The sequence below is a fragment of the Oryctolagus cuniculus genome, chromosome 5 (genome assembly GCF_964237555.1).
Source record: "Oryctolagus cuniculus chromosome 5, mOryCun1.1, whole genome shotgun sequence".
In the NCBI taxonomy this organism is placed as follows: Eukaryota; Metazoa; Chordata; class Mammalia; order Lagomorpha; family Leporidae; genus Oryctolagus; species Oryctolagus cuniculus.
In genome coordinates this window covers 5,134,709-5,142,850 of record NC_091436.1, presented here as the reverse complement: position 1 = coordinate 5,142,850, position 8,142 = coordinate 5,134,709, and the positions used below count along the sequence as shown (strand labels likewise).

At 53.0% G+C, this 8,142-nt stretch overlaps 1 pseudogene; it reads left to right on the top strand.

Annotated features, from left to right (window-relative positions):
• Positions 1-2,679: 2,679 nt before the first annotated feature.
• Positions 2,680-3,746, top strand: LOC138849765 (fibronectin type 3 and ankyrin repeat domains protein 1 pseudogene; annotated as a pseudogene).
• The last annotated feature ends 4,396 nt before the right edge of the window (positions 3,747-8,142 follow it).

Genomic DNA, 8,142 nt, shown 5'->3' with positions numbered 1-8,142 from the left:
AAGGAGGTGACCTTTTAGCTGAGTTGAGTTCTTCTATGAAGAGCAGGACTAGCAAAACCCAACACACACAAATAGGAGTTTTCAAAGTAAATATTCTCCATAGAAAGCTTTTGCAAGAAACAGAAAATGAATGCTTCTCATCAGAAGGAAAATATCAACCAAAAAACTCACTACAAAACAGAATACATAACACACATTACAAAATTAATTTAAAGGAAAACAACCTATAAGGTGATCAAAATTCTGCAACCACATCATAAAAAGTAATCTTTGAAAACTCAGAGAAGAGGAGATTGGAACTCAGGACAAGTCTTGAAGAAAAATGCAAAATCATTTCCTGTTGCAAGGTGCACACAAGAGAATAGGGACAGAAGAGACAAACATGAAAAAATCAAGAATTTGGAGAAAGTAGCTTAAAGGGGTTCGAGAAGAAAGACAAAATACAAGCAAAAGAGAGTCAGCATTCATATAATTAGCCTGCTCAAAGAAAGAAAACAATGAAACCGAGCAGACATTTCAAACTATTCATGAAAATTTCCTGGTGATTTTTTTTTACTTACTCTAAGGACTTTTATTTTGACATATTTAATGACAGACATGCAATAGTTGGGGCAGGGTAGAACCCAGGCTAGCCCCACCCTGGGGCTTCCAGGTGGGTCTGGCCGCCTTCCTAAGGCAAAGCCCTATGACTTGAGTTGGGGAGGAGACATGCAAATGAGGGCAGCAGGACCGCCTCTGCGCCCCGCCCCCGGCTCATTTCCCTCCATAATGCCCAGGCTGATCCCCAGCCCCACCCTCTGCACCTCTGTCCTCTTTGTCCATCTGCTTGCTCTGCTCCCCACCCTCTCTGCAAACCTAACGAGGAACAAATATGAACTTGACCCAGCGAAAGAGGGTCCAGTGTTGCTCTGGGACAGGGCCTGCTCTGCTCCTGGCCCTAGGCCTAGCGGGAACAGAGGCTCTTGGTGTGCAGGGTGCCCCATGCACAGCCGCACACCATTGCTAACTGCAGCAATGGTCCCTGGGCTCGGCGTGGGGAGGAGGCACCACAGTGAATTATCGTAGCTGGGGCCAGAGGTTGGAACTCTGTAGGCAGCCGTAGGAAATCTTCACCTAATGCTTTTTTTTTTTTAAAGATATCTTATTTATTTATTTGAGAGGCAGAGTTACAGACAGTGAGAAGAAGAGACAGAGAGAAAGGTCTTTCCTCTGCTGGTTCATTCCCAAAATGGCCACAATGGCAGAGCTGCGCCAATCCGAAGCCAGGAGCCAGGAGCTTCTCCTGGGTCTCCCACACGGGTGCGGGGGCCCAAGCACTTGGGCCATCTTCTGCTTTCCCAGGCCGTAGCAGAGAGCTGCACTGGAAGTGGAGCAGCCGGGAATAGACCGGCGTCCATACGGGATGCCCTGCCGAAGGCGGAGATTAACCTACTGTGCCACGGCAGCGGCCCACCTAATGCTTTTTCAGTTGGGTAAAATGAATCTAGCGTTTTTAGATGGAAGAGGAGTTTGGCGTTGAAGGAAAAGGATGTGAGTGAGGACGTGCTGTACCGGCTGCCAGGTAGGTCGGCTTGGGCACCCTGCAGAAGCAGGCGCCTGCTCAGTGTCCAGAAAGAGACTTCAGATAAATCAGATTTAACACGTGACAAAGCACCTCTCAGCTCAGTGGGCAACGGAGTGGATAATTCAATAGAAGCTGTTCTGGCACAGCTGGTCATCTGTAAGCAAAGAGAAGTAAAAAAAACGCACACGACCTCCCATCATACAGAAATAAATTCCGGGCAAACTAGAAATTACACTCAAAATAAAAAGAACAATAAAACCTTTCAAGAAAAAAATAGGTTTACACCAACACTCTTTGGGTGAGAGATGCTTCTATCTGGAAACCATGAAATGACCAAGTGGCAGAGAGCCCTGAGTGAATCCAGAATTAAAAACTTGGGTATGAGAAAGAAAAAAAATGAAGCACAATTAAACATTAACGAAAATAATGAAAATAGAGACAGTCTAAGGAGAGGTTTAATGTCTGTAATACACAGAGAAGTCTTACTGCCTGGCAGGAAGAATGTAAACGCTTAATAACATAGCAGGAGGCCGGCGCCGCGGCTCACTGGGCTGATCCTCCGCCTTGCAGCGCCGGCACACCGGGTTCTAGTCCCGGTTGGGGCGCCGGATTCTGTCCCGGTTGCCCCTCTTCCAGGCCAGCTCTCTGCTGTGGCCAGGGAGTGCAGTGGAGGATGGCCCAGGTGCTTGGGCCCTGCACCCCATGGGAGACCAGGAGAAGCACCTGGCTCCTGCCATCAGATCAGCGCGGTGCTGATGAGGGTGAACCAAAGGCAAAGGAAGACCTTTCTCTCTGTCTCTCTCTCTCTCTCTCTCACTATCCACTCTGCCTGCAAAAAAAAAAAAAAAAAAAAAAAAAAAAAAACCAAAAAAAAACCAAAAAAAAAAAAACATAGCAGGAAAGAGACTCAGGCAATTCACGAAAGAACACATTCTGACGACAGAAGTAAGAAAAGCTGATTTCATGCAAAATAAAGTGAGAATACAGCGCTCACCTGCCCCCAGGACAAACAGCTGGCCAAGAGAGCAGGGGGCAGGCGAGCGTGAGGGTGAGATTGGGGGGGAGGAGAGGGAGGGATGGATGCGGCTTGGGTGGGGGGTGAGAGGAGCTGGTGAGAATGCCAGACGGTGGCACTTCAACCCAGAAGTGCTCCTCCTGAGAAGACGCCAGGTCTCAGGGCACCCGCGGTGGGGATATTTGCGACCCCGTTGCTCTTAGTGGTCAGAGCAGGTGAGCACTCAGGGCTGGGGAAGCCATTGACTGACTGCCCTGCTCCAAAGGGCACTGCACACCCTGGGAGGCCACCGCCACATTTCAGGGACTGGAGTCCCTGGCACTCAGTGAGCGGTGAGTGCTTCCACCGAGCCGTCCTCATGAATGAAGATTTACTTCTTGGGATACTTCAAGGAGGCCGTGTGAAGCCCGATGGTCCCGATAGGATTGGCTTTACTGTTCTGACGGCCGTGGCCCCAAAAGGCGACACCAGACTTCTGAAGATCTCAGCTTCTAACGGCACAGACGTGAAAGTGAAGAATGGAAGCGGCACGGACAGTCTAATGCTTCCATGCTAGGCGGGTCACCTGGATGCTGTGAGATCCCTCTGTAGACACGGAGCCTCCTGGGTGGCTGGAGCCTGGAGGCCGCTGCGGTGCCGCTGAGTGGATGATCAGGACACTGGTTAGGATGGCCCCCGCTGCTGAGTCTCTGCAGGGTCGGGGAGCCAGAGGGTGGCCTCTCTCCTCACCGAGGCTGGGGGCCCAGCTGAACGCGAAAGACGGAGATGGAAAGATGCCGCTCACGGAGGCCGTGTTGGATAACCATCAAGAGTTAGTTCCATTACTTCTTGACCGAGGGGCAGCTGTAAGTATAAAGAATGATTTTGGCAAAGGTGTCCTAGAAATGGCCGTAGTGTTTGACCGACAGAAGTAGTGTCCTTACTAGAATAAAGAGGGAAAAGCAGCGGTGAGACAAGTCTCCTGCCAGCTGACGGAGCAGACAGTAAAATGCAGCTGTAGAGACAAAGGCCACAGCTTCCAGGGCTATCCGTCTGTTTATTTAGTTGGAGATCCACGGTGACTTTTTTGAAACATATGACTGTTCCTATTTTCAAATACATCTTTTTAGAGGCGGGCACTGTGGCGTAGTGGATAAAGCTGGCACCTACAAGTGCTGGCATCTCATATGGGGGGTGACTTGAGTCACAGCTCCTCCACTTCTGATGTAGCTCTCTGGTGTGGCCTGGGAAAGCGGGGGAGGATGGCCCAGGTCCACGGGCCCCTGCACCCATGCGGGAGACCTGGAAGAAGCTCCTGGCTTCGGGTCAGAACAGCTCGGGACCTTGTGGCCAATTTGGGAGTGAACCAGAGGATGGAAGACCTCTCTCTCTCTCTCTCTCTCTCTCTCTCTCTCTCTCTGCCTCTCCTTCTCTCTCTGTGTAACTCTGACTTTCAAATAAATAAATGAATGAATAAATCTTAAAAAAAAAGAAATACATCTTTTTACCTAAAAAGTAAATGCAGATTCAGTTCTATGCTCCTGGCATCAGCATTTGGGGAGAGAACCAGGGATGGAAGATCTCTCTCTCTCTGCCTTTCAAATAAAATGAAAATAAATAAATAAATAACATTTTTTAACATTTAAAACTCTATAGGGGCCGGCGCCGCGGCTCACTAGGCTAATCCTCCACCTAGCGGCGCCGGCACACCGGGTTCTAGTCCCGGTCGGGGCGCCGGATTCTGTCCCGGTTGCCCCCCTTCCAGGCCAGCTCTCTGCTGTGGCCAGGGAGTGCAGGGGAGGATGGCCCAAGTGCTTGGGCCCTGCACCCCATGGGAGACCAGGAGAAGCACCTGGCTCCTGCCTTTGGAACAGCGCGGTGCGCCGGCTGCAGCGCGCCGGCCACAGCGGCCATTGGAGGGTGAACCAAAGGCAAAAGGAAGACCTTTCTCTCTGTCTCTCTCACTGTCCACTCTGCCTGTCAAAAAAAAAAAAAAAAAAAAAAAAAAAAAAAAAGAAGAAGAAGAAAAACTCTATAGTGAGTGTCTGCCTGGTCCCCAGAACTCCACTTGCTCCACTGTCTTCCTCGACCTAACCTGTGAAAAGCATGCAACACATTTTAGTTTTCCTCGCACCCTACTTCAAAGTCACATTTCTTTATTATTTGCAGTAATGCAAGCTGCTACGAAAAAAGAGCCCAAGAAATTAAACGGCCCAGGACAGAGTTCCGGGTGACTGAGGGTTCCCCCGGTGACTTCTTGGGCTCTTACGAAGTGTTTGGTAAAACCACTGCTGCAGGACCTGGAAGGCAAGTGCACCTCGCGCTTCCTCAGCCTGTGGCTCCCACGGAAGCATCAGGTAAATTGCAGAATGTGGGATTCCTGGCTGTGTAGGGCAAGGTTTTGGGAGGAAGCAGTGAGCCCAGAAGAGCAAGCTGGCTCGTAGAGTGAGGTGGAGCAGGGACGGGGGACAGCAACCTGCAGCCAGGCCAAATCGAAGGTCCAGCTCACTGCAGCCACCCGGCGGGAGGTAACACCGCCACGGCTTCGGCTCAGCATCTGTCTCAGTGGCTTCCTGCTAAGGGGAAGGCAGGGGTGTTGGGAGGCCCCGTCCCCGCAGGAACGTTTGCTGTGAGGATGCAGGGCACGGCCTCAGGGTGACCGTCATCAGCCAGGGGGCGTCAAGGAAGAGAAGAATATGGAATGGAAGCGGAGGGAGGCACCGCATCATGGTGATGTTGTGGGTGATTGGCACATTTTCCTTGGCAGACAGTGTCCCTGAGCCTCCTAAGACTCAGACAAGTCTGTTGCCAAAGGTACCTCAAGCTCGGCCTGAGCTGGGCTGGGCAAGGGATGGCGCCCGCCACGCTGCTGTCAGCTGCCACACCTGTCCTGTCGGCCCTCCCTGTCCACAGCCAACTGTGGATTGCAAATAAGGGGTTTTTTTTTATTACAATTTATTTTATTTATTTGGAAGACAGAGTTACAGAGAGGGAGGAAGAGGTAGAGATAGAACCACTGGTTCCCTCCCCAAATGGCCACAATGGCCAGGGCGGGGCCAGGCCAAAGCCAGGAGCCAGGAGCTTCACCCGGGTCAACCATGTGAGTACAGGGGCCCCAGCACTTGGGCCACCCTCCGCTCCTTTCCCAGGCAGAGAACTGGGTTAGAAGCAGAACAGCTGAGGATTGAACCACCACCCATATGGGATGTCAGCATTGCAGGCAGCTTAACCTGTTATGCCACAATACTGGCCCCTGAAAATATGTTTTTAAATTGTGTCTGAACTGGACACATAGACTTTGCTTTCTTGCCATTGTTTAGGGACACATAGACTTTGCTTTTTTGCCATTGTTTAGCAAACAATACCATGTAGCAACCACATATACAGCAGGTGCATTGCACTGGGTGTTTGAAGTGATCTAAAGGTGACTGATGCGTACAGAGGGTGGGCGTAGCTACTGTGCAAGTACAAGGCCACTTGGCATCACGGGCTTAACATTGGGCGACTCTGGAGCTGGAGCCATTCCCTGTGGGTTCCCAGGGACCACTCCCCAGCGTCAAATGACTACCCCAGCTCTCTGGCCTGCCCCGAGGGCACGCTCCCTAGCGCTCACCTCAGACATGCCTTGCAGGATAACGGACAAGGATTGCCAGAGGCAAAGCAGGGGCCGAGGGGCAGTGGACCAGGGACTTGCTCCCAGAGAGCAGAACTGAGATCTCACCGAGGGCAGGTCCCTCAGCCAGGACGGCTGCTCTGGCCACACCTGCTCAGGACCCATCACTGCTGTGCACCAGGCACGGATATGGGCTTCCCATCCACCTTCTGTGTGTGAGAATCCCAATGGCCACGTTCCTGTCAAGCCAGCAGTGTGTGTCAGGCTCTCTTTGAGTGTGCACAATACCAGCCCACCAGGATCGGCATCTGGGACAGAGGAGGAGGACTGGTGTTGCCCAGGCGTTCCTGCTGAGCTGGGCGCAGTGCCTGCTTGGGGAAGGGTGGCCAGGGGCATCTACTCAAGGGCTAAGGGTTGCCCCCAAGTCCCCGGCGGCCAGGACATGGAGGTCCAGGTGGGGGTGGCATTTCCCATCCTCCCCCTGTCCTAAGCCCCCTCCCCCCGCCCAGCGGCTGGATGTTTGCTGGACAAGGCTCTGTGCAGTGGACGTGGGGGTGGAAGGGCTGTGTTCAGTTTCCCACCTCAGGTCTTGGGCTTAGAAACCACCTGGGAAAGACAAGAGCCTCTGCCACTGGGTCTGTGTAACCGCTGAGCAGAGCCACCTGCCCACCTGGCCCAGGTGCACGGCATTCACGGAGGTCCCACCATCACTCTTCGAGAGACAACAGCTGGCGCGGCCCTCGCCCCACACTTGGCTTGTCGGGGAGGGGTGGTGTGACTTAACGGGATGGTGGGTTCATCTCTTACAGGTGCTGCCAGGCATCCCCACAAGCTTAGGGCTGTGAAGAAGACCCAGCTGTGGGCTCTCGCAGGGGGCCCTGTGCCTGACACCGAGAGGCAGAACTGAATTCCTCCTGGAGGCGGGGCGGGGGGGGCTGCAGAAGCTGCTTTTCCGCCTTTTCCGGCGTCGGGAGACCTCCCGCCCTGGCTGGCCGCCCTGCCTCTCCCGCAAAACCACAGAGCCTTCCCCCTCCCTGCCTTCTGCCTCAGTCAGCACCATTTTCTCCCAGACCTCCTTCTTAATGAAGACCCTGGTGATGGCCCGGGGCCCACGTGGACGTCCCTGGATCACCGCCACTGCAAATCTCACCTGCAAAGTCCCTTTTGTCACACACTTGGGAGGGGACGGTGGGAAGTACACGGGTGTGTACTATTCTGTCTTGCAGATGGGAGGCAGAGGAGGAAAAGGCTGGGGCGAGTTAAGAAAAATGAAGCGAATGAGAAGCCCAGGCGCCGGGCGATTCCCGAACTTGGTACACTTGTGCGAACGGGGGCGCCAGCGCTAGTGGGAAGCAGAGCGGAGGGAGTGCCGGCATTCCGGGGGCTTTCCTCTCTGCAAAGCTAGTTTGAAAAGACAAAACCTGTTCCAAATAGCGGCTCAGGGAGGACGCAGAGGTGGAGGGAGCGCCAGGGAGAAGGCAGAGTGGGAAGAAGGGCGCCGCTGGGGGCATTTTTAGCTCTGGGCAGGAAGAGGGCTTTTCACAAGAGCGCGTTGCAAAACTCGATTTCTTTCCTTCTAGCCTGACTTTCGGGTCCTCCGCCAGGAGCAGGAAAGCCGTGAGTGTGCTGATGGGGATTTTCATGTTTCAGTAATTCCCGAAGGGCTGCCTGTCTGGGACACACACCCGCCGCCCTGTCTTCACTGTGGTCCGAGCGTGTTGGCCTGGGCTCCAGCCGGGCTGGCCCTGCTGCCAGGTGCTCCACACACCCTGAAGATGGCTCTGAGAGATAGCACCCGAGATAAGATTCTTAGAGCGAGAATCCCTTGGGTGCAAATGAGCTGAAATTAGAAATGCATTACCTATTTTTATATCCTTTTCTTGCGATTCAGGGATTACTCTGGGAGCATTTTCCTTTATTTAATCCACAGTTTCAGGAGTAACCACTTCCCTCCCCTCTGTCTACCTTCCT